The sequence below is a fragment of the Apium graveolens genome, chromosome 4, assembly GCF_009905375.1.
Source record: "Apium graveolens cultivar Ventura chromosome 4, ASM990537v1, whole genome shotgun sequence".
NCBI lineage: Eukaryota > Viridiplantae > Streptophyta > Magnoliopsida > Apiales > Apiaceae > Apium > Apium graveolens.
The window spans coordinates 19,711,361-19,738,959 of record NC_133650.1 but is presented as its reverse complement, the minus strand read 5'-3'; the positions used below and the strand labels follow the sequence as shown (position 1 = coordinate 19,738,959).

The 27,599-nt window shown below is 37.3% G+C and overlaps 1 non-coding gene across 1 annotated transcript; it reads left to right on the top strand.

The window, feature by feature from the left end:
- The first annotated feature begins 18,454 nt into the window (after positions 1-18,454).
- LOC141722990 (small nucleolar RNA R71) lies at positions 18,455-18,561 on the top strand. Its single transcript, XR_012575986.1, has one exon. It is a non-coding gene; the product is annotated as a small nucleolar RNA R71 (small nucleolar RNA).
- Positions 18,562-27,599: the final 9,038 nt, after the last annotated feature.

The following is a 27,599-nucleotide window of genomic DNA, read 5'->3' as shown; positions in this document are numbered from 1 at the left end:
TTTTTGAATGTTTAACATGAGCAATGTCAGAGGTTTCCTTTTCTTCTGATGTCAAGAAAACTTGAGCTCTATCAGAGGTTGCTTGAATATTGCTTTTCTTCTTCAAAATCAGACTTGTATCTTCATCAGATTTTGCTTCCAGATCCATAGTTGGTATATATATCTTTACAGGTTCATCAACTTTTGCCTTACCCTTGAATCTAGGATCAACTTCCACCTGTGATTTGGACTTGGCCTTAGATGCCTCAGTATCTGTCCTCTCTTTGATCACAATGCCCTTAGGCTTAGGTAGTTTCTTTGCAATGACTTGAGCTTTAGACTTTGACTTAGATTTGTCATTTTCAGCTTTCAGTCTAATCTCTTCTTCCTTCAGACTTTCAATATCCATGCCTGGATTGTCCTTTAGGAATAGCCTTTTGGAGATCTCTTCATCAAGTTTCAGAGTTTGTTCATCAGAACTTATCCTTTTACCAGTATCAGAACTTGTTCTTTTCCCAGCATCAAAACTTGTTCTTTGACTTGTAGTTCTGGCTTTGCTTGATAAAGAACCCCTGCCTTGACTTAGACCTCTACTCCTTTCAGAGTTTCCCTGGTCTTCATTATCATCATCTTTACCCTTCAATGGTTGATTAGTTTTTCATTTGGACTTAATCACTTTCTCCCCCTTTTTGGCATCATCTGGTAGAGCAGGGAGACAAGCAATTCCACAGAGTTTTGGATTTCATTGAGTTGGTCTTGTTGAGCAGCTTGATTTTTTAAAATATCAGATAGTTGAGCTTGCTGCTTTTCCTGAGTCTTTTCTATATACCCAATGCGGTCAAAGGCTGGCTGAAAAAACCTTTTCTTGTCCAATCTGACATTCATGTCTTGCTGAATCAATGTTTCTTGAATTTTGTTCACCTTGGCTTGAGTTATTGAATGTTGACCTTGAAGGTTCCTGGTACTCAATGCAGTAACTCTGAGCTGTGCTTTGAAGTTATCATTCATCAGCATCTCATCAGCTTTAGCCAGGTGCTCAGCAAGAATATTTGCAGTAGGAACAAAATCAACTTTGTTCCATTCCTTGATCCATTCTCTTCCTCTGAAGGTTTCACTCCAAGGTACTGGTGCATCTTCTCTCACAAACTTTTTTATCAAATCAGCTTTATTAACTGTTTGTAGAGGTGCATGTCCTGAAGGACCAGCTACATCAGCATTTTCATTTGTAGCAGCTTCACCAGTATTTTCAGTATTTATTTCAACAGAGCTTGCAGAATCTTCAGTATCAGCATCTTGTGATAGAATAATTGTATGTGAACCAATAGAAGATTCATCTGCATTGACATCAGCATCTGGCAGTGGAGTTGCTGGTGGAGTGTGTTGAGAAATAGTTGGAGCTTCCAAGTATAGAACCTCAGGCACATTCAAGTTGTGAATATCTATTTCAGCACTTGTACCTGGAGTATCAGCATGTACTTGAACAATGATAGGAGACATTGGAGGTGTATGCATGTGTTCTTGAGTATTCTCTGGCTCTTGAATAAAAGATTTGTGAGCTTCAGTAAAGTCTGGTTCAGTAGTGGGAAGAGATTCAATCATAATTGGGTTTTTTGAGATCAGAGATTCCTGACCTCCTTTTTCAGCTGCTGCTGCTTCCATTTCTTCATCAGAGATTGATGATTTTACAGCCCTCCTTGCTCTTTGCTTTTTAAGTCTCTTGGCTGATGGAGAGACTCTGGGAGCTTCATCATCAGAGTTTAGCTTTCTAAGCCTTTTTAGGGGCCTAGAACTCCCAGTTTCTTGAGCTTTCTGAGAAGAGACCTTCTCAGCTACTTCAGCAACAGGTTCTGATGGTTGAACCTATACCTCATCATCAGACTCATCTCTTAAAATTATCTTCCTTCTTTTCTGCTGTGACTGAGGAACTATCTTAGTCCTCTTGGCTCTAGAAGAAGAAGGCTTCACTTGATTATGTGTTGATGATTGTTTGGCATGTTCTGATGTGAGAGTTTGTTGAGTGACAGTAGTAGGTGTTGATGGCTGTTGTGTGTTGGTGGGTTGGATATCAAGATATAGCAATGAATAGGTAGCAACATCAGCATTTACAAGGGCTTGCTTTACTAATAAAGGAATGCTAAGGGGTCTCAAAACTTCCTTCTTATTGTCAGCAATTAAAAGATCAGTAAAAGCCCTCTTAGCTAATATAAACGGTTCTATCTGTTTATTTGCTAATTGTGGTTCTTCTGAAGTACAATGAATGTAGATTAACTGACAGAACCTAGCAAAGTAAACTACATTCCTGTCCTCTTTCATTCTATCTCCTATAAAACATAACACAGTCTTTGCATAATCAAAATGAGACTGGTTTAAGAGTGCATACCCAATTTGTTATGTCAGAATAGGAATGGCATCAAAATTTGAGCACTTGTTGGCAAACGTCTTCGTGATGCAATCGAAGTAGAAGCTCCATTCCTTTCGAATATATGGGCGTTTGAGTTGACCCAACTTAGCCAAAATCTGCTCATACCCAAGATTAGCCATCATTTGCTGTAGCAATGGCTCCTCAACAGCAGAACTGAATTGACAGTTTTCAGGTAGGTGTAGAGCTTTTCGAACTGTTGCCGGAGTAACAACATACTCAACCTCCTTTGATGTAAACACGATGCTTGGAGTCCCATTTTTACCACTATCCTCATAAAGTCCTGTACGCCAAAACGTCAGAACTTGAGTTCCAGATAAATATGATGGTTGCGTCAAAGCGAACCCAATTTCACTATGAGATAAGAAATCCTGAATAAAATGAAGTTCCGAAGGAGCTTCACTCTTAGTGAGAATGGCGGCATAGTTGTTAGGGACGAACTTTGCTCCATTAAAGATTATATCCTTGGGTGTCATTGAAAATGAGTGTGAATTTAGAGTGCCTGAAAGGTGTTTGATAAAATGTCTGTATTGAAAACCGTCATAGAATGTGAGAAAATAAGAAAAAGAGAGAGAGTATAGAATATAAAAGTAGATAAAAGATTTAAAATCTTTTCTCTCTTTTACTTATACACGCCACTTGACAGCAGTTATTGAGAAGTGGAACAGACTGTACACCTGTCAGCCATGCAGTAATTAAGACAAAAGTTAATGGGCATGGGAAATAAGTAATGATTACTATGCACATGCAGTTTTTCAAAAAAAACTATTCCCACTAAACAAATGATTATTACTGTCTTTATCTCACATAAACCAATATTCTGATAAAATATAACCGTTCAAGTATTGACCTAAAAATAAATCAAGGAAATAAATACTGCCACGTCAGCATCAGAAGTTGATTATCAGAATTTAAAAGTCATCAGAATATCGCTCATTTACTCAAAAAGTGAATGTTTATTTCTGTAATTCTTCACACAAATATTGATATGGTTTCAACAGAACTTAATCATCAGAACTTCCATCAGAACTTGTCTCGGAATTTATGCAACTGACACTTAAACTGTTCATTTAAAACAACATTGATCACCACAGTAGTTTTCATCATTCATATGGAGTGTGAGTGTGTGCTTTAAGCTAAATATCAGAAAAAGAGTAAAGTCTGATTCACTTCAGTACATCTTAAAAATAAGGCATAACTAAGAATTTTGCTCAAAATCTGTTATTAGTCTGAAGTCTACTATAGAATTAGTTCATGCATGAGTCAACCTCAACTGTTTTGTGCTCATTTTATGCATCTTTTGAAATTCCTTTTTACAGTGGCTTCTCAGTGTAAGTGAGTCACGACTGCTTATCAGAATTTATGCTATTATCAGAGTATTTCTCCAGTAATCAGAGAATGTGAAAAGTCACCAAGAAAATTTTATTTTGTTTTTCTAATGCATATTACTTAATACCAGCAATGCACTTGGGTCTTCCCTTCCACATACATTTTTCTCTAGATCTCAAAGGAGTACCTGATATTTATTTCTTTTCTTTACTTTTTCTTTTGATAAGTGAGGCTTATCAGCACTTAGTACATCCATAAGATTTACCAACATCAGAACTTAACAGATAAGAAGCATTTTTCTAGTTTTGACTTAGTAATAAGATACACAAAGTAAACCTAACCAAGCTCAATATCAGAATTTGTTTGTGTTAAAAGATTTCCACATAAACAATTACTTCAAACATGGGATCTTTAGTATATTAGAAACTACTAGGTCAGCATCTAGCGCAGTTATCCTCATTGGATTGAATAGTCACAGAAACATTCATATCACTATCAGAGTTTAGAAATTCACATCAGACAACAATCAGTACTTAGGTTAATTTCAATTTAAGCACAGATTATATAAAGATTGTAATATCTGTAAATACTGAATATAAAGTCTGATGTATCAGAACATAAACTAAGCAGATTTAGAGAAAGAACCTGAAACCATTCCAAGTTCATTTACCAATCTTGTAAAAGTAGCTTCACATAGTGATTTTGTGAAGATATCTGCTAGTTGTTGATCTGTTGGAACAAAATGCAATTCCACTGTACCTTCCATCACATGCTCCCTTATGAAGTGGTACTTAATACTGATGTGCTTTGTCATTGAGTGCTGAACTGGATTACCTGTCATAGCAATAGCACTTTGATTATCACAGTAAATAGGGATTTTAGAAAATTCTAACCCATAATCCAGTAACTGATTCTTCATCCAAAGAATTTGTGCACAACAGCTTCCTACGGCAATGTACTCTGCTTCTGCAGTTGATGTGGAAATTGACTTTTGTTTCTTGCTAAACCAAGAAACTAATATGCCTACAAGAAATTGGCAGCTTCCACTTGTGCTTTTCCTGTCAATTTTGCACCCTGTAAAATCTGCATCTGAGTAACCTATTAGCTTAAAGTCTGATTCCCTAGGATACCACAATCCTAGATCAGCTGTACCCTTAAGGTACTTGAAAATTCTTTTCATAGCTGTTAAGTGAGGTTCTCTTGGATCTGCTTGAAATCTTGCACAAAGATAGGTAGCATACATAATATCAGGTCTACTTGCAGTTAGATAGAGTAGTGAGCCAATCATACCTCTGTAATCAGTAATATCTACTGATGTACCAGTATCCTTATCCAATTTTTTTGCAGTGGCCATAGGAGTGGATGCACTTGAACAGTCTTGCATTTCAAATTTCTTCAACCAATTTCTGGTGTACTTAGATTGACAAATAAAAGTTCCTTCTGCATTCTGCTTGACTTGAAGGCCCAGAAAATAGCTAAGTTCTCCCATCATACTCATTTGATATCTTGACTGCATTAGCTTGGCAAACCTTTTATAAAGTCTGTCATTTGTAGAACCAAAAATGATATCATCAACATATATCTGCACCAAAAGTAAGTCCTTTCCATGGTTGAGATAGAATAAAGTTTTATCAATAGTCCCTTTGTTAAATCCACTTTCCAGAAGAAACTGAGCTAATGTCTCTTACCATGCTCTTGGAGCTTGCTTAAGGCCATAAAGTGCTTTATCAAGTCTGTAGACATGATTAGGAAATTTTGAATCTACAAAACCCGGAGGTTGTTCAACATATACTTCTTCTTCCAATTCTTCATTAAGAAAAGCACTTTTTACATCCATTTGAAAGACTGTAAACTTTTTGTGAGCAACATAAGCCAGAAATATCCTTATGGCTTCCAGTCTAGCAACTGGTGCAAATGTTTCATCATAATCAATTCCCTCATGTTGAGAATATCCTTTTGCAACCAATCTTGCTTTATTCCTTATAATTATGCCATCACTCTCAGTTTTATTTCTGAACACCCATTTTGTACCAACAACTGATCTATTCTTTGGTCTTGGCACTAGGGTCCAGACTTTATTTCTTTCAAATTCATTTAACTCTTCAGGCATTGCTTGCACCCAATCAGCATCTTGAAGAGCTTCTTCCACTTTCTTTGGTTCAGCCTGAGAAAGAAAAGAATGATAGAGACATTCATTTGATGTTGTTGTTCTAGTTCTAATACCTGCTTCAGGATCTCCAATTATCATAACTTGGCCCATCAGAACTTGATGAATCAGAATTTGAGTTTCCAGAATTATCAGAACTTAGCCCATCAGAACTTGATGAATCATAACTTGAAGAGCCTGTTCTAGATTCTGATGCTTCTTGAGATGTGGTTGGATCTTCAATATGCCCCCCTGCACAGGTGCATTTTCCTTTGGCGTAGTCACCACAGTTTCAATAACATCAGAGTTTAACCCATCAGAGATTGCAGTATCAGGATTTAGACTATCAGAATTTACAGAATCAGAATTTAAAACTTCATTCTCAAATCTTAGTTGATCATGATCACTGAAATCTTCAAGTCCAGTAATCTTCTTATCATCAAACGAGACATTGATAGATTCCATGACAACCCTTGTTCTTAAATTGTAGACTCTAAAGGCTTTTGTGGAAAGTGGATATCCAACAAAAATTCCTTCATCAGCTTTTAGATAAAATTTGGATAGCTGTTCAGGATGAGTCTTAAGAACTAAACACTTGCATCCAAATACATGAAAGTACTTCAGATTTGGCTTCTTTTTCTTCACCATCTCATATGGTGTCTTTCCATGCTTGTTGATAAGTGTTGCATTCTGAGTACAACAAGCAGTCTGCACAGCTTCAGCCCAAAAGTAGGTTGGTAACTTTGCTTCATCAAGCATACTTCTTGCAGCTTCAATAAGAGTTCTATTCTTTCTTTCAACAATTCCATTTTGTTGTGGAGTTCCGGGAGCAGAAAATTCCTGCTTATTCCATGCTCTTTGCAGAACTCTTCCATAATTATATTCTTGAACTCAGTGCCATTATCACTTCTTATGATTTTCACAGAGTCTTTGACCAATTTATCCAGTTGTTTGACATGATCAATCAAGATAGATGCGGTTTCACTTTTTATGTGCAAGAAATACACCCATGTGTATCTGGTAAACATATCTACTATGACCATAGCATATTTCTTCTTTGCAATAGACATGACATTCACTGGACCAAATAGATTAACATGTAGTAGGTGATAAGGCTCAAGAATTGAAGATTCAGTCTTGCTCTTGAATGAAGATTTTCTTTGTTTTGCCTTTTGATATGAATCACAAAGACCATCAGGAGCAAATACTGATTTTGGCAGTCCTCTCACAAGATCTTTCTTAACTAGTTCATTTATATTATTAAAATTCAAATGAGAGAGTTTCTTGTGCCAATCCCTGCTTTCCTCAATTGATGCTCTGCTTAGCAGATAGATTACAGAACCATCAGAACTTGTTGAAAGCTTGGCTTCATAATTGTTACCATGTCTGTATCCTTTTAGAACAACTTTGCCTGTAGATTTGCTTATAATTTCACAGTGTTCTTCAAAGAAATCCACATGATAACCTCTTTCACAGATTTGACTAACACTCAGCAGATTATGTTTAAGTCCTGAGACTATAGATACTTTTTCAATGATGACATTCCCAAGATTGATATTGCCATATCCCAGAATTTTTCCCATGTTGCCATCTCCATAAGAAACTCTTGGGCCAGCTTTCTCCACAAAGTATGATAGCAGGGCTTTATTTCCAGTCATATGTCCTGAACATCCACTGTCCAGAACTAGGATGTTTTCCTGTTACCCTGCAATCACAAAGACCACTAATGATTAGTTTTAAGGACCCATACTTGCTTGGATCCTTGGGCCTTATTAAGTTTGTTAACATTTGCAGTGGATTTAACATCAAAGTTTATGTTAACATTTTTCTTATCAGAATTTACAGTATCAGACTTTGCATCAGAACTTACACTAGAAGGAATAATGCTAACTTTCCTTAAAGAATGTTTTATTTGATAATAATCATAATACAAACTATGATATTCCTTACAAGTGTAAATGGAATGCCATAAACTGCCACAATGAAAACAAGGATTTTATGGTTTAAACCTAACAGACTGACTCTTAACTCATGATTTAGGAGGTAAAGAGTTGATATTCTTATTCTTCCTGCAAAAAGAAGCAAGATGGTTAGAGTTTCCATAGTTATAGCATTTCTTTCTAGGAGCATTAGGAACAGGCTTATAATAATTACTTTTATTCACACCTTCATTTCCATTCCTATTTTTCCTAGGTGGCTTTATCTTGTTTACATTCTTAATCTCTTTCAGCTTATACTTAAGCTACTTCTTTATCATTAAGCCTATGATAACTTCAGCTGGTTTATCCTGTTTTCCCTTATCAGAAGTTGAATCTGCCTTAACTTCAATATTTTTCATCTTTTCAGAATCAGACTTTACAGTTTTAGCTACAAACTTAACAGGATTTACCTTTGGCTTATTAGTCTGTTTAACAATAATTGGCTTAATTTGTTCAGTTCCTGTTTCACTTTTATCATCTCCATAACCTAAGACCTCTTTCTAGTTTCCAATACTTAGTAAATTCTGAGTTGTTATGCCAGAGTTAGTCCAAGTCCTGATAATCTTTATTTTCTTTTCTAACTCAATTTTTAGAGATTGATTCAATTTTAACACTTCATCTCTAACATAAAAAGCATCATCTCTTTCTTTCTGAGTTTGATGAAACATAACTAACTCTTTTTCTAAATAGTCATTCCTTTTCTTAAAAGCCAGATTTTCAGAAGTTAACCTATCACATGTTAAAGTCTGATCTCTATAACTAATGAATATGGTTTTAAGATAAGATCTCAACTCAGTAATATCATTAGTCTGAAAAGCATAAGTTGTTTGAGGTACCTTTAACTCAGCAACATCAGAACTGCTATCAGCATTTTCCATCAAGGCATAGTTCACCTCATTTTCAGAATCTGAAGTGTCTGTCCAGCTTTTCTTCTTTGTGACAAGTGTCTTGCCTTTATCACCTTATCCTTTCTTGCAATCAGGAGATATGTGGCCTTTCTCGCCACAATTGTAGCATTTTACATTTGAGTAATCTCCTTTATCAGACTTTCCTGCTTTGCCTTCAGATTTTCTGAATCCCTTCTTATCAGAACTTCCACTTTTCCTGGAAAATTTCCTTCCCTTTCTGAATTTCCTCTAGGCTATCTTTGTGATGCCCTTCACCATAAAAGCACACAATCTCATCATCTTTTCATCAGCATCCATCTCAGATAAACTTTCAGTTTCTTAATCCTCATCATCATCATCAGAACTTGATGAATCTGAATCAGACTTTGTGATGAGAGCCTTTCCTTTACCTTTCTTTGAGACAACCACTTTGGGGGATTCCTCCTCAGCCTTAAGAGCAACTGTCCTTGACTTTCTCCCATGTCTCTTGCTTCTTTGATCCATCTCAAGTTCATGAGTTTTGAGCATACCATAAATTTCATCAAGAGTAGTTTCATCAAGAGCATAGTTGTCTCTTATAGTAGTTGCCTTCAAATCCCAACTATCAGGAAGAGCTAAAAGGAATTTAAGATTTGAATCTTCAAGATCATATTCCTTATCCACAAGTGACAGATCATTCAAGAGTTTGACAAATTTATCATATAAGCCAGTTAATGACTCATCAGGTTTTGAGTCAAAGTACTCATACTCTTGAGTGAGTATAGTCCTCATGTTCTTCTTAATTGCATCAGTTCCCTGGCATCTTATTTCCAAGGCATCCCATATCTCCTTTGCAGTCTTGCAGTTAATTACCCTGTTTGACATGACATTATCAATGGCACTATGCAACAAATGCCTTACTTTTGCATCCTTGGCAATTGATGAGATATCTTTAGCTGTATACTCACTTTTCTCCTTTGGTACAGTCTTTGCTGGCTGATCTGCAACTACAACAGAGAGCTTTGTTGGCTTATGTGGTCCTTCATTAATTCTGTTAAGGTATTCTGGATCTGTAGCTTCCAGAAACATAGCCATCCTCACTTTCCATATGGGATACTCAAAAGGTCTCAACATGAGAACCCTAATAGTCTCATATCGACTGTGGATTTGAGTCTTTGGAGTTTCTTCAGTTTTGGTGGGCTTGGTTGGAGTTTGTTCTTCTTCAGACATAATTGTTTTGGATCTTTACTGTATATGTGTTAAAAGATAGGCTCTGATACCACTTCTAAGGTCACACACACTGTAGAAGGGGGTGAATACAGTGTATAGTACAATCAAATCGAATTAAGAACACAAGTATATAACAAAGAATAATCTTATTAATAAAATAGTATTGTAATGGAACCGTTCTCTCTCAGTGATGAGCAATTATCATGAGAGCTGCTAGGGTTACAATGAATAATATTCTCGATTAAGATAACACTTATAGTGTAAACCCTATATTGTGTCTATATAGACACACAGTTACACGATAATCTTCTAATTGATATTGAATATAAGTCTGTATCCTAAAATATATCAATTAGTTATCTTTTCCTCCAAGTCTTCTATTCTTCATAGAATTCTTCTCCATGCATATCTCTTCTTGTTTTAGTCTTGATCTTCTTTCCTTTCAATCAGCCGCCTTCCTTATCTGAAAGTCTTCTTAAGTCCTGATATTATCTTCTGATGAATATCTTCTGATATCTTAAGTTCTGATAACTTAAGTTTTGATATCTTAAGCTCTGATTTCAGTATAAGTACTGATTTCCAGTTAAGTCCTGATTTGTCCTGTTAGTCAAGATCTGAAAACCAAACACAAATCATTTTTAGACATGACATCATAAATATATCTAACAAGCATGATGGGAGAACTAACTTACTTTCTTGGTTTACAAGTTAAGCAAGTTAGTGATGAAATATTCATTAGTAAAACTAAATATATTCATGATCTTTTGGAGAAGTTTGATTTATTGGATTGCACATCTGCAAAAACTCCCATAGTCACTACCACTAAACTTGAATTAAACACTACTGAAAAGTCTGGGGACATTTAAAACTATAGAGACATGGTTGGCTCACTTTTATATTTGACAGCTAGTAGGCCATCTATAATATTTGCTACTTGTCTTTGTGCTAGATTTCAGGCTGATCCTAGAGAATCTCACTTAGTATATTAAGAGAATTTTCAGATATCTCAAGGGTGCACCAAAACTTGGCATTTGGTACCCTAGAGATTCTGGCTTTGATCTATTTGGTTATTCATATGCATATTATGCAAGGTGCAAAATAGACAGGAAAAGCACAACTGGCACATGTTAGGTTTTAGGAAACAAGCTTGTGTCCTGGTTCGGTAAGAAACATAATTCAGTTTCTACTTCCATAACTGATGCTGAATATATTTTTGCTGGTAGCTGTTGTGCACAGATTTTATGGATGAAAAATCACCTATTGGATTATGGTCTACATGTGGACAAGATTCCAATTTTCTGTGACAATACAAGTGACATTACCATTACTGAAAATCCTGTACAACATTCAAGGACAAAGCACATCGACATCAAGTACCACTTCATTAGAGAACATGTCATGAATGGTACTGTGGAATTACATCTTGTTCCAAGTGAGCAGCAACTTGCTGACATCTTTATCAAGACACTTGATGGGTCAACTTTCTCTAGATTGGTAAGTGGGTTAGGTATGCTTAATTATTCTTAATTCATTTTGATGTCTATGCAATTTGGAATACAACCAGAAATACATTTGATTTTTCCTGAAAAGATAAATTTTTGGCTAAGTCAAAATTAATCTCTCGACGGATGTTCATTATTCGTTGAGAATGAATATCCGTTCAGTTTCATTATCCGTTAAAAGTCAAATATGTTTATGGGTACCTTAGCCCTCGACGAATAAAGGTACATCATTTATCCGTCAAATTGTTTCATTCATAGTCGTTAATTTCAAATCCTATCCGTCGAATTTACTTACAGTGTGTATGTAGATGTCGATGGATAATTTTGGAATTTCTATAGTTCACTTTTTTAAAATGGTTATTTTTGGAAATTATCATTGGATACTTCATTTTTTTTAATTATTTATTTTTCTTTTTCTGAGAAAGTATAAAAGCCTCTTCCATTTTTTTATTTCACTTTTATCTTTTTCTGAATTATAAAGCAAATTTCACTCTCTTAATCTCCAAAACCCCTTTCTCCTTGTGACTGCATACTAAGCAAAAATGGCACCAGTAGTCAAAATCATGTCTCAATCTGGGTTGTCTATGAGAAAAACAACTTCGTAGCACTTGTGGACAAGAGTGTTTCTTCTAAAGACTTTCACAAAATGAAGGATTTCATTAGCAACTGCAAATTGAAGTACTCTATGCTCGAGTCTCCTGTAATTTACTGCGAGGTTGTGGAGCAAGTTTGGACCACAACCATTTTCAACTCTACAGACATGACCATTGCCTTCAATCTTAAAGGTAATGATTTCTGTATTAACTGTGATAAAGTTCAGCTTCTTTTAAATTGGCTGAAAATCACACATTTGTTCTACACACAGACACTAACCTGAGTAACATGCTTAAATCTATGGGTTGCTCTATTGATTTTGCTAATTTTGGTGGAATCAGGAGAAAGGGCCTTAGAAAAGAATGGAGTTTTCTGTGTGATTCTTTTATAAAAGTATTTTCTGGAAAAATAAGTAACTTTTATGCAATTACTTCTTCCATGCTTAATATGATGTACATGCTCTTAAATGACAAGTATTTTAATTTCAGCAAATATGTCATGTTAAGGTTAGGGTATAAGTTAGGAGATATAAACAAAAGACCAAATAATGTGTATCATGTTAGGTTTCTTATGATGCTAGCTAATCATGTATCTAAAGATCTTATAATTGAGAATCCAAAATAACAAGCTTGCTTGTTGGATCCAAGAAAAGAGAGTACTTGCTGATTTATGCAGGAACAATCTTAATGATGAAGTGCCTCTTCACTACATGCCATGGAGGCACCTCTGGTAAGTGAGGTAAATATTCCTGTCTCTAACTCTTCCCAACCTCTGACTTCTTTGAGTTCAACTATGGCTATGACATATGTGACTGTGACCAAATAAATGTTTATCCAAGCCACTAAACCAAAATCTATTAAACCCAAATCAAAGAAGTCACACTCTACTTTTTCCCAAAAGAAATTAGTTTTAAAAACTACCACAACACATGGAGGGAGTGTGAAGGGTAATGAGCAAGGTTAAGGAAATGATGAAAATCAAATAAGCCCTAATGATAAGGTGGATGAGGAAAGTCTGACCCAAACCAGCCACACCGCAGTCTCCCAACAGACTGTGATGATTAATAAGGAAATAAGCTCATTACTAGTTACATCCTCCCAAAAGGATGTAGCTATTGAAACAAGCTCTCAACCAAGAGCACATGCCAAAAGGGGAAGGGACACAACTGACCAAACATAAACCTATATTAGAAAGAAGAAGTTAAAAACCTTGGAGGAGTCACAGGGTGCACACACAGTGTCAACTGTAGTCAAAGACTCAGTTATAGCACCATCTCAAAGTCAGTTTGATGTGGCTCCAATAAATATGGAGTCACAACCAAGTTCTCTCATTATTGTTACTCAATACACACACAATTCTCCCACAAACTCACTGGATGTGGACATGATAAACACATCAATTATTGATTGTCCATCTTTAAAATTAATGGAGGAGCCAAAATCTACTATAAGTGAGCATCATCTTATTGATGACTTGTTGGCTCACTTGCCCTTTCTTTCTGAAACTAATGATGAGTCTGTGCATAAAAATCTAAAATCAATCTTCACAAACTCAACCATAGTTTCAACTCCTAACTCTTTTATTTCTACCTCTTCGAAGGATAATCCTCATCCGTCGACAAGTCATGATTGTACCTCGACGGTTAAGCTTAACAGCAATAATCCGTTGACACTCACAAATGCTACTTCGACGGATATCACTTATCCGTTGAAAGTCTCTACACAACTTGATATTTCAAAAATTGTGACAAGTGTATATGAGTTAGTGTTAGGGCGAAAACACGCGCTAAAATTATACGCAAGTATACGCATTCGCAAGTAGTATAAGATATAAATCTGATTCGGACCCACAGAGACTCTTTTTAGTTAACTTAAGATTATGCAACTATGCAACAATGGTATGGCTATCGCTCAATGCTAAGACAATAACAAGTTGAGATGTTTATAGCTAAGATTAAACTAACATGCAATTAACTAAGAATAAAAGTGATTAAATTAACTGTATGAGACAAACATGGGATTCTAACTTCATTACTACTTCATTCAAAGTCATTGTTCTTAACCTTAGAATATGATGGTGATGACAACTAATCAAACAACACAAAACTAGTAAATGACAACTAATCAGATTAACACGCTATCTTATATGTTAGCTACGCACATAAGATGAATAAGCACAACCAATACTAGGATATCAATCAATCAACACACACCAAGATATTGAAACAAATTAACTACAGAAATCCATAAGTAAATCCGTTAGAACCCCACGATAACGATTAGTTCATAACCGAACTCATCGTCATCATGGGTTCCAATGAAAGCATGATAATAAACAATATAAGAGTACTAGGGTTCAAAGACAAATCGAAAACAAGCATCCAAGTACCAACTATACTAAAGAAAATAAAAGTCTTCTTCTCCATAGCCGTCTTGTGCTCTCTAGGTCTTCTTATTGCTCCCTCATCGCTCCTTGTCATTAAAAACATCTTTTTATTGGTATATATAAGCCCCTAGTGGACCTTGACCCTCAAAATCATCAAATTCTACTAAAATCAGAATTATGGGGCAAAAAGGGCGGGGCGGCCGCACTAAAATCAGCGCGGGCGCGCTGGTTTTTTGGCAGAAAATCGGCGCGGCCGCCGGTTTTTGGGGGCGGCCGCGTAGGGTTTCTGGATTTTCCTGCTGATTCTTCTTTTGGCCGTATCTTGAGTTCTGCTCGTCATAATCAGGCGATTCAACTGCCCATGCGAAGCTAACGTGATTCTCTTCAACTTGAGAATGGCCTAGGCTTCCAATTCCTAGCTCTTTTCAGCATATTTCCTTGAAAAACTCATTTCTTCATTTAAATGATACCTGAAATGCAATAACACAAAAATATATCAAAATTACCAATAACTTGAGTCCAAAACACCAACCTAAGTTTATAATGAAGCGTTCCAATTAGATATAAAATTCACTTATCACACCCCCAAACTTGAGTTGATGTTTGTCCTCAAGCATAAACAGACTCAAATCTATAAAATAAACCTAATGCATGAATGCAACTAAATGATTATACAATCGATCCCCTCAGAATAACCATAATAAAATGAATAAGCCAACGCCTCTAAGAATGCAATAACTTTTAGCAGAGTTTGAATAAATCGCACAAACCAACTCACAAACCAGAAACGTGTGTGTGTGGGATGCTCAACAGATATACTCTCGATACTAGATCAATAACCATAACTTATCTTTCATCAAAACAAACACAAGTTTATAACTAGAATAGGTTAAATGCATAATGACTCACAACACCTCCTTTCGACTAGAGTTATACAAGGATTCTTGCTATTATTGAACACATAACAAAGATGCTTATTTGACTGTGTAATGAATGAGGTCCCAAAAGACTTATGCAATAATACCCATGTAGCGAGCGTTAGGTTAGCGGATCCCAGACTATAAAAGCCTTAGGTCACTAGGCACAAAGGCCCCTAGAACTTAATAACTCGAGTATTAAAGAGCTCACTCTTGATCAATTATGCATAAACACATACTTTTTTTTTCTTTTTCTTTTTTTTTCTTTTTTTTTCTTTTTTTCTCATGTTCTGAATGAGTGTGTTTTGCTTCATCTCGCTCAACCCTAGACTACTCATATAAATATGAGCCGGCTACTAGCCATTTGACGCCTAGCCACAACTAGCATTGAAATCCTGCTTTTCTCCAGTTTTTTAAAAATTCAGTGTTCTTTTGTCATTACAAGAATACCACAAATTCTAGATATAAACAAGTGATTAAATATAAACAAATAAACAAGTATAATCATGATCTAGCTCAAAAACAACCTATAAGACTTATGATTTTTTTATGGCATGCAAATCAATTTATTAGGACTTAAACATCTCTCTATTCGTCATCACCACACTCAAATTAACATCAACTTATCATATATCAATAGCTCAACCTAAAGGATCATGCTATATGCATGCAAAAGCAACTATATGAACTCACATAGAAACACAAATAAAAATATCCTATATGAACAATCATGCAAACATACGAATACAACTAAACATGCAACATGAATCTATATGAACACACACAAACTAATCCTTACATTATCACCCTTAAACTTAAAATTTTCAATGTACTCATTGAAGGTAATAATAAGGATTTCAGGTATACCTAGTTAGCGGGAGGATCACCCTCTTCGGGTGGAGGATCAGGTGGTCAATCAACCTCGACACCAGTGTCTCGGAAAATAATATCAAGAGCGCGTGTCAAATCTTTAGCAAATCGTCGGTGGATGTCATGCATGGCCTCAATACGCCAAATCAACCTTCTATACTACGCATCACCAAGACCAAACCTATCAACTGTCTGTGGTGCACGAGAAGGACCATCTGTAAGCACGGGAGGAACCGTACGGTCACCCTTTAGAGTCTCATAGATATATTCCAACACCTTGTTAGGGGGTGCACCTAAAAATGCATAACTCAAATGATCTGGCAGTGGGTTGAACTGAAGTGTGGGAGCTTCTTCAATCGACGGTTCGAGACGCTCCTGAGAAATTTTCAGCTCTGCTTACCCAAGAGAATCAAATGGCATATCCAACTTCCTCTTTTACGGAGGTGCATTCAAAACCTGGAGTTGCTCTGCTCCTTTATCTTCAAGAACTGATTCCCCTATTAAGGCTCTCTCTAAGGTCTCTGACTTTGGTAATTGCTCATGCTCCGAATTCACGACAGAGTCTACCCACTCTACTTTAAAGCCCTGCTCTTAATCTGTGAGTAACTTTATTTTCTTGAACACACTAAAAGTGACCTTCTGATCTTGAACCTTCATCATAAGCTCTCCTTTTTGCACATGAATCATAGTTCGACCTGTAGTCAAGAATGGTCTCCCCAAGATAATGGGAATCTTCTTATCCTCCTCAAAGTTTAGAATGACAAAATCAATAGGGAAGATGAGCTTATCTACCTTAACAAAGATATCCTCCACTACTCATCGCGGGTAAGTGATGGAACGATCAGCTAACTGCAAAGACATGTTCACAGCTTTTGGATCAAGTAGTCCAAGTTTCTTGAAACTGACAAGGGCATCAGATTGATGCTTGCTCTCAAGTCACACAAACACTTATCGAACGACAGATTGCCAATGGTGCAAGGTATCGTGAAGCTTCATGGATCTTTAAGCTTAGAAGGTAGTTTCCGTTATAGCACAACACTGCACTCCTCCATTAGAGCAATGGTTTTCAACTCCTCAAGTTTTAGCTTCCGAGATAGAATATCCTTCATGAACTTAGCATAGCTCGACATCTGTTCTAGAGCTTCGGAAAAAGGTATGTTGATATGCAGCTTCTTGAAAACTTCCAAAAACTTGGCAAGTTGCTTGTCAAACTTATGCTTTTGAAGCCTTTTAGGATATGGCAGAGGTGGGTAGACCTGTTTATCCCCTGTATTACCCTCAGGAGGATTGCTTTCAACAGATTTCTTTTTCGGTTCCACCTCGGCATCCTTCTGTACCACTTTTTCAGCTACAATCTCATTTTCTGGATTTGGCAAATGTGCAGATGCACCTGTATCCTGGACAAAATTTTTAGACTCTTCGTCTTGCTGAATTTGGGGGCTTGCGACCTTTCCGGACCTCAAGGTGATGGCGTTCACCTGTTCGTTAACTTCCCTCTTGCCTGGATTGGCTTCTGTATCACTAGGAAGCGTTCCTGATGGTCGATTCAATAAGGCGTTAGCAATTTGCCGTATTTGGTTCTCTAGAGTCTTGATAGAAACAACCTGGCTTTTGCACATATGCCTCAACTCCTCCAATTCAGATTTTTCATTAGATAGACTTGTACATTCATGCGGTAGTTGTTGAAGTTGAAGTTGTTGTCTTGGTGCATATTGCGGTTGTTGAAAACCATGAAGGTTGAATTGCTTTGCTGCAAACTGCTGGAATGGCTGTTGTATCGCATTCTGATTGTTGCTCCAGCTAAAGTTAGGATAATTCCAGTTGTCGGGATGATAAGTGTCTGGAACTGGTTGCTGCGATCTCTGAAAGTTGCTCACAAACTGAGCTGATTCACAAGATATAGCATATTACTCCGTCGCATGCGAACCTGCACAAAGCTCACAAACACTAGTTATCTGATTAACACCATATTTAGCCAGAGAATCGATCTTCATAGACAACGCATTTAGCTGAGCAGATATAGTCGTAGTTGTATCCACCTCCAGAATTCCCGCTACCTTGCCTTGAGGTAGTCTTTGAGTTGGATTCTGATATTCATTAGCAACCATCAATTCAATTAGCTCATAAGCTTCATCATAGCTCTTAGCCCGTAAGGCTCCACCTGATGCTACATCGAGCATGGGTCTGGACTGTGCTCCCAAACCATTATAAAAACAGTTGATGATCATCCAATCAGGCATTCCATGATGAGGACACTTCCTAAGCATCTCTTTGTAGCGCTCCCAAGCTTCACATAAAAATTCTCCCGATTGCTGCATAAATTGAGTAAGAGCGTTCCTGATTGCAGCTGTCTTCGCCATAGGGAAGAATTTAGTGAGAAACTTTTGAGCAAGATCTTCCAAAGTAGTGATAGAACTCGCTGGTAGAGAATGCAACCAGCATTTAGCTTTATCCCTCAGAGAGAATGGGAAAATCTTCAGCTTAACAGCATCTTCAGAAACATTGTTGAATTTGAAAGTGTCGCAGATCTCGATGAACTCTTTAATGTGCATGTTGTGATCTTCCGTTGGAGTACCCCCAAACTGGATTGAATTATGCACCCATTGAATCATGCTAGACTTAATTTCGAAGGTATTAGCCGCAATGGCTGGTCTGAAAATGCTAGACTGAATGTCATTGATCTTCGGTTGAGAATAATCCATCAAAGCTTTCAGATTCGTTTCTGGTTCTCCCATTGTAATAAAAACTAGAGTACCTGAAACACACACAAGTAAATCGTGAAAGTAAAAGAGTCTGAGTCAGTGAACTTTAACGACCACTGATGTCAAGCACATAAACTAAAAATTAACACCGAGTCCCCGGTAGCGGCACCAAGAACTTGTTGGGGCGAAAACACGCACTAAAATTACACGCAAGTATACGCGTTTGCAAGTAGTATAAGATAGAAATCAGATTCGTACCCACATAGACTCTTTTTAGTTAACTTAAGATTATGCACCTATGTAACAATGGTATGGCTATCGCTCAATGCTAAGACAATAACAAGTTGAGATGTTTATAACTAAGATTAAACTAACATGTAATTAACTAAGAATAAAAGTGATTGAATTAACTATGTGAGATAAATATGGGATTCTAACTTCATTACTACTTCATTCAAAGTCATTGTTCTTAACCTTAGCATGTGATGGTGATGACAACTAATTAGATAACACGAAACTAGTAAACGCTAACTTTCGTTGCACGAATACCCTACTACCAGACATCCATAAAAGAGATAGAAGCTGAATAGACACCAATTATGTTGAGACCCTATATGTCTATAGAATTTGACAACATAAAGGTTTAATGTGCAAGTTATCTATCGTGATTATATAAGGCAAGTAAGATGGTTAAAATTACTTACGAATCATGCATAACAATTATACATGAACCTATGCTAGCATGGCAAGTTCTAAATCTCTATATTCATTGTCGCTTCAATAGAGATTAACACACTATCTTATATTTTAGCTACGCACATAAGACGAATAAGCACAACCAATACTAGGATATCAATCAATCAACACCCACCAAGATATTGAAATAAATTAACTATAAAAATCCATAAGTAAATCCGTTAAGACCCCACGATAACGATTAGTTCGTAACCGAACTCATCGTCATCATGGGTTCCAATGAAAGCATGATAATAAATAATATAAGAGTACTAGGGTTTAAAGACAAATCGAAAACAAGCATCCAAGTATCAACTAAACTAAAGAAAATAAAAGTCTTCATCTCCGTAGCCGTCTTGCGCTCTCTAGGTCTTCTTATTGCTCTCCCCTCGCTCCTTGTCATTAAAAACGTCTTTTTATTGGTATATATAAGCCCCTAGTGGACCTGGACCCTCAAAATCATCAAATTATACTAAAATCAGGATTCTGGGGCAAAAAGGGCGGGGCGGCCGCGCTAAAATCAGCGCGGTCGCTATGGTTTTTTGGCATAAAATCAACGCGGCCGCGCTGGTTTTAGGGGCGGCCGCACAGGGTTTTTGGATATTCTGCTGATTCTTCTTTTGGCCGTATCTTGAGTTCTGCTCGTTAGAATCAGGCGATTCAACTGCCCACGCGAAGCTAACGGGATTCTATTCAACTTGAGAATGGCCTAGGATTCCAATTCTTAGATTTTTTCAGCATATTTCCTTGAAAATCTCATTTCTTCATTTAACTAATGCGTGAAATGCAATAACACAAAAATATATCAAAAATACTAATAACTTGAGTCCAAAACACCAACTTAAACTTATAATAAAGCATTCCAAGTAGATATAAAATCCACTTATCACTTAGTAGCTGTACAATCACTCCCAGGTTTGAGGGAAGGGAGTGACTTGAGTGAGAGGCTGAGTTGCTCTCAGGCAAAATGAGAGGAAAATAATGAACTTCCACATGCTATTTCTTCCAGCATGGTAAAAGTGAGTGAGACGAGTTCCACCGTAGATAGTGAAGGTGATGGTGTGAGGGTGGGGAGCTAAGGGGATCCCTTGATGCAAAAAGAAAGAGAGAGAGAGAGAGAGAGAGAAAGAGAGAGAGAGAGAGATAGAGAGAGAGAGAGAGAGAGAATGAGAGAATGAGAGAAAAGCAGGTACATGATGAATAAAGTTGGAAACCATTGCAAGTGAGTCGATGAATGTCAATGAGGCTGAAAGGAAAAGACTATACTAGCAAGAATATAGAGCTGTTATAGATTTTATTTCCCTAGATGATGAGACATTTACTCACCCTGTTACAGCCTATCAAATATTGGTTATTTAGGGCAATGAGGAAGCAGAAAGGACTCTTACTCTGGTACATACTACAACTTCAATGCTAAGAGAAAATGATGGAATCAATTCTCTTCCACCTACAACTGGTGATGATTTCAAGTATGAATTTGGTGACTCTTATGGGGATGAGTCAAATGGGAAAGATATTGATGTAAATGGCATGGACTTAGGGGGAGATGCAAGCCTTAGTTCATCTACAGACACTCCAGCCTGGATGCTATCAAAGGAGTGCAGCTACCATCATTTCACCTCAATAATGTTTAAACTTATAAATCAAACTCAGTCAGCCATTCAAGCTACCATTAATGCCAGTATTAAAGCCTTCCTGGAAGCCCATCTTGAGTCTCTTCAATTACACAAAATTTAAAATCTTAAACATACTCATGATGTGGATGATATGAAGAATGTTGTTGTGGCAGTTAAGTAAGAGCTGAATGAAATATTTGAGGAGAAACTTCCAGAAGCTACAATGAGTGAAGTGCAGCTCAAGCTCAGAAAATAAAGTGACTTGACAAGGAAAGTTGAGGCCCTCACAGACAGACTCTCAAAAGTGGAAAATTATGTGGCCAAGGTACTGGATGGTCAAGCAACACAGACTCAACTACTTCAACAGTTGGTGGCTACTCAAACTTTAAACCATGTTTTCCTTGACGATAACAAAAAGGGGGGAAGGATGTGCATATTCAAGTCAGCGAAGTGATAGTGCCATCTATTACTATCTCTAAGCCACCAGCTTTGGATAATATTGATTTAATCAATCTTGCAGCAGCTGAGCTCAAGATCAAAGAGCAAAGACAAAATATTGATGAAATAATTGTAAAGGTTTTTGGCTGAACTACTACTCAGGATCAATCTGTGAAGTATTTCACTCAGTTGAAGCTAATCACCATGAATGACATGCATCTAGGAAAAGGAGACAAGGGTGAACCCTCTATAAAAATGAGTTCAACAACTTTGTGGTGCTAAAGCCTAAACAAGCAAGTGTCACAATATCAACAAAGCACCCAATATTGGTTGACTATTCTCCTTCTAGGCCAGATGAAGACAAACTGTTGGGTGAATCCATTGAAAGCTTCAAAACCACCAAAGATGTGATGCTAAGAACAAAAATTATAAAAATCTACAGATATGGCAAGATGATTTATGTGATGACTGGGCACCCTCAGTTTGGAGAAGCTAAATATGAGGAAAATAGAAGACTTGGAGCTCAGAAAAGAAGGAAAAAGCAGGCCACTAAAGGAGTAAAAAGAAAATTGGAAATGCCTGCAACTTCAACTGAAACTGAGAAAACCTCATCTATAGAGAAGCAAGAACCAAAGAAGTCAGGAAAAGGGTACTAGAAGGTTAGAGCAAAAAGGAAGAGTGTTGAAGATGAAAAAATAGAAGCTAAGCCAACTCAGTCTACCACAACAAATCAAACAACTGTGCCTACAATGGAGAAAGTTGAGTTCAAGGTCCATCCTGATGTGAATTTTCATGGTGAGCCAATAATTCCAAAGGATGAAGTAATAGACTGGGAAAACCTGCCAATTTCTGAGCCAAACCTACCCATTTCCACCAAGAAAAGAAGAAAGAATTCAACCAGAAAATAAGTTTTACCCCAATCAAAATCATGGTCCAAACCCAAGCCAACAGTCAACATGGAAGATCAACTCTTTATTTGTGACATAAAAGAATTTTCAGACCTCAACCTCTACCTGGATGAGCTGGATGAAGTTATAGCAATTCTACAGATTGCCAGAAAGGTTGGTGTTCATGTATAAGAGTGGAAAAAAAATAACTTGGCCTCTATATAGGATTCTGAATGAAGGCTATAATGTCTTGGTAAAAGTATTTTTTGCTATGAAGAAGAATTTTAGCTTCACCAAGGTGGCCAAAATAGAAATACTTAACAAAATTCAACAAATCAGACAAAGCTGGAGAGATCCAAATGCCAAGAGTCTTAACTATTCCATACACTGGAAGTAGGGTGCATTTGAGACCATACTGGATGATGGAGTTTAGGGATGAAAGATTTACCATTAGATTCTTCAAACTTGAAGACCAACTAAAAATATCAAGCAATGATACTCTAAAGGAAATGCAAGAGAGGCTGGATCTCAATAATGAAGATGAATCTGAGTTCTACAGACAACTTCAAAATCAGATAGAACAGAATAATGAGAATTAGGGAAGAAAACTAGACAATCAAGGAAAAAGAATTAATCTGCTCAGTCTAGATGAGCACCTTGAAAATGGCTTGTGAGATTTCTATAAAAGACACAGAACAAAAGAGGGAGGGACACTGAAGCCACACATTCACCATTTAAAGCCTTTTCAAGGAAGAAGAAGGCCAAAACCCTAGTTTCCACACAAGGGACACACACAGCACAGATACATCCACCAGTATCTGTGCCTTCTCAAATTCAGCTTGATGTGATTCCATCAAATGTGGAATCACAGCCCCATTCTCTCAATATAGAAACACACCATTCATCAAACTCTCCAACACCCTCTCTGGATGTGGATATGATATTCACATCAATTCCTGATTCTCCCTCATTAAAACTCAGGGAGGAGCCCCACTCAAAACCTGATGATCATCATCTTTTAGATGATTTGTTGGATCATCAGCCAATTCTTTCAGATGTAGTTGAAGAATCTGTGTTACCTCACTTAAAATCAATCCACACAGATTCAACAATTATGTCACTTTCTATATCTACATCTTTTCCTTCCTCAACGGATATCTCTCATCCGTTGACAAGTGGTTGTTCTTCAACGGATAAGCTTAACAGCAGTTATCCGTTGATACCATCAGTTTCTACTTCAACGGATACTCCCTATCCGTTGATGGTCTCTACACACTTAACAGAAACAATTCCAACTGTAGAGGACATGGCAACTGTACAATCACTTTTAGGTTTGAGGGAAGGGAGTGATCTTTTGAGTGAGAGGCTGGGTTGCTCCCAGGCAAAAGGAGAGGTTGAGAGTCACCAAATGCATGCTATTTCTTCCAGCATGGCAAAAGTGAGTGAGAGGAGTGCCACCTTAGAAGGTGAAGGTGAGGGTGTGAGGGTGTGTGTGAGCCAGGGGGAGCCCCTGATGCAAGAACAGAGAGAAATTGAGAGAAAGGCAGGTACAGAAGCTATAAGGGTGGATCCAGCCATTGCTAGTGAGTTAATGAAAGTGGATGATGCAGATAAGGAAAAACAATTTCAGCAACATTACAAAGCTGTCATTGATAACATTTCCTTGGATGCTGACACTTTTACTCACCCTGTTTCAGCTTATCAATTTTTGGCTGCACAGGGCAATGTGGAGGCAGAACAGACACTATACATTGTACACACTTCAGAATCTCTTCTCAGAGACAAAGTTGTTGTCAACATGCTGCCTTCTCAAGCTGGCGAGCCATCTGAAGAATTTGGAGTAAATTCTAATGATGATGACTCTAATTCTTTGAATGAGAGCATGAACTTAGGGGGAGTAGCAGGCCCAAGTTCTGTTCCTGATCTTCCTACATGGGCATGGGCAAAACCATCAACACCAGGAGAGTTTGGTGTCACTTTGGTCAGACAAGTCATGACAATTCAGCAGGCCCTTTAGGAGACTCAGGATGCTGGTACCAAGGCAATTCTTCAAGCTCATCTGGACTCTCTACATCTCTTGTAGTTGCAGCATTACCAGCAAAATCTAAGTGTAGATGAGCTCAAGCTGGACATTGCTGATCTGAAATCCTACAATGCTGAGAAATTGGATTCACTTATACCCTATGGTACTATGCAAGATTTGTTGGGGAGACTGAGGAAAGCGTCTGATGCTGACAAGAGGCTGGCCAGATTGGAAGATAGGGTTCAAATCATTGAAGACTCTATGGTCACCATTCTTCAGAATCAACAAACTCAAACAACTCTACTCATGCAGCTGGCACAAGCACAAGGCTTGACCCCTACCCTCGATGATAACAAAAAGGGGGAGAATAAAAGGGAAGGGGAAGGAGAGCCATCTACAACAGTTCAGATTTCTCAAGTGCTAGTTCCTGTCATCACAACTTCTCCAACTATTCAAGTCAAAGGAAAGCTAGATGGAATTGATCTAATCCAAATAGCAGCAGCTGAATTGCAAGTCAAAGAGCAAAGGAAGAAGATTGATGAAAAGATACAACTAATATTTGGTTCTACAACTTCTCAATCACAATCTGTGAAGCATAGCACAAAAGTGGAATCAATTATTATGGAACTCAAGCCAGTAGGGAGGCATAAGGATGGAGAAACTTCTTCCAAAGATCTGCAACCTATGGTTCTCAAGCCCAACAACAGATCCAATAAGGACTCTACAAAGAATCCTCTAAAAGAGGTGGATTTTCCTCTTCCAAAAGCTGATGAGGACAAGCTTTTAGGTAGAAGTATTGCATATCTCAAAGAGACCATGGATGAGGCTGTAAGGAGAAACATGACTATTATCTTCAGAGAGGGAAAGAGCATATGTGTGATGCAAGGACATCCCAAATTCTCAATAGCCAAGAGGGAAGAAACCAAAAGGTTGAAGGAAGAAGCCAAACAGCTAAAGGCTGACAAAAGAGCACAAGCAAGGCTTGAAAAACAGCTAAAGTCAAGTCAGGCTGAAGAACAAAAAGACATTGAAGACAAAGGTGAAGATGAAACTATGGGGGACATGGTTGGTACTGAGATGGAGGAAAGAAGTAAGGAAGAATGGCAGAAAGGGAAAAGAAAGAAGGTCAATACAAAGAGAAAGAAGGTAGATAAGACTGAAGAAACCCAATCAATATCCAAACCACTACCCTCTATTCCTGAACCAATTGTACCTGGCCCCTTCATAAATATTCATGGTGAAACAAACATTCCCAAGGAGGAACCAATTGATTGGGACACCATCAAATTGCCCACCTTCCTAACCTCTTCTCCACCATCAAAGAAGCAGAAAAGAAGAATCAAATCAACACCCTCTAAAGCCTCAATCAAATTCACATAGAAGCCTAAGCCTAAACCTCAAACCTCTAAAGATGATTATGTTCACATCTGTGACATAAAAGAATTTTCAAACATTGAACTCTATCTGGATGAGCTGGAGGATGTAAGGGGAATAGCTGCCTACAGACAGCTACCTGAGAGACTAGTGTTCAAATACAAAGGAGCTTGGGAAAGAACATGGCCTCTTCACAAAATTCTGAATGAAGGCTACTCTACCTTGATTAGAGTCTACTCAGCCATACAGAAGGATTCTGGCTTTACCAGGACTGCCAAGACTGAGATTCTCAACAAAATTGCCAACATAAGGAAAACTTGGAGGGATCCAAATGCCTTGCCTAGAACTTTACTCGTTCAAGAAAGAGGAATTACAATTCACAAATCACCTCATTGGTTGATGGAGTTCAGAGATAACAAAGGAGTCAGAAGATTTTTCAGAATTGAAGATCAGCTAAAGATTGCCAGTAATGAAACTCTCAAGGATATACAATCTAAGTTAGATATCAACGAAGAAGATGAAGCTGAATTCTACAGACAACTTCAACTTCAAATAGAGGAGAATGACAGGAGGCTAGGAAAGAAAACCAGGGATCAAAGGAAAAGAAAGTAATTTGCTCAGGCTAAAGGAGCACCCTTGGAAACAATGTAATTCTTCAATTCCATCTCAGCATATACATTTTTGTAGCACTTTTGAATTTCTACTTTGTTACTGTTTATATATTTGTTAAGTGTTTTGTTATCATCAAGGTAAACCCAAATTTATGCCTACAGTTCTAGTAGACATAAATAGGGGGAGATTGTTAGGAATATGTGTATTAGTTTGATGATAAGTTAAGCAAAACACTTAAGTAGAAATCTAGTGTTTGTAGCCTCAACGGATAAGACCATCTTGGCTATCCGTTGAATGAGTAGCTTTACTTAGCAATAAGTTTAGTATTGTAGCACATTTCACTCTCTGGTATCAAGCTGTAATTCTTAGATGTTGTTAGGAAATAATCAGTCATGTTGACTACTAATGGATGTACAAATAGGAGGGCTAATTATAAATATTTCATGCCTTGTAATTTTGTATAAGTGAAGAAGTGTCAATGGATATTGAAGACCTTCAACGGATAAGAAATAATGCTTCAACGGATAATATCCATCAACGGATAAGTGCTTCAACGGATAAAGACTTCAACTGATAATGCATCAACGGATAAAGCTTCAACGGATAAAGCTTTAATGGATAAGGCATCAACGGATGAAAGCTTCAACGGATGCTTAGTTCATTAGCAGTTGATAGTGACAATTCACAAGCTGACAGAGGCACATGGATTGACAGAGATATACTGGAATGTGGAAGCCTCTAGGAGGAATCAAGAAAATGCAGCATTTCCATTCTGATGCAAACAAGGAAGTATTCAAAGATTTACAGATCACTCTAGATTGCATTGGATAGAGAAATGAAGAAGAAACATGTGAAGAATCTTTTCAATTGTATTTTACAGTTTGTCTTCACTTGTAAACTTGGTGATATATAAACCAAGTAGCAGCTAGTAATTAGATATGAATTTTCCTTGAGCTGTTTAGAAATATCAAAAGAGAAAATCATCTAGTTTGTACT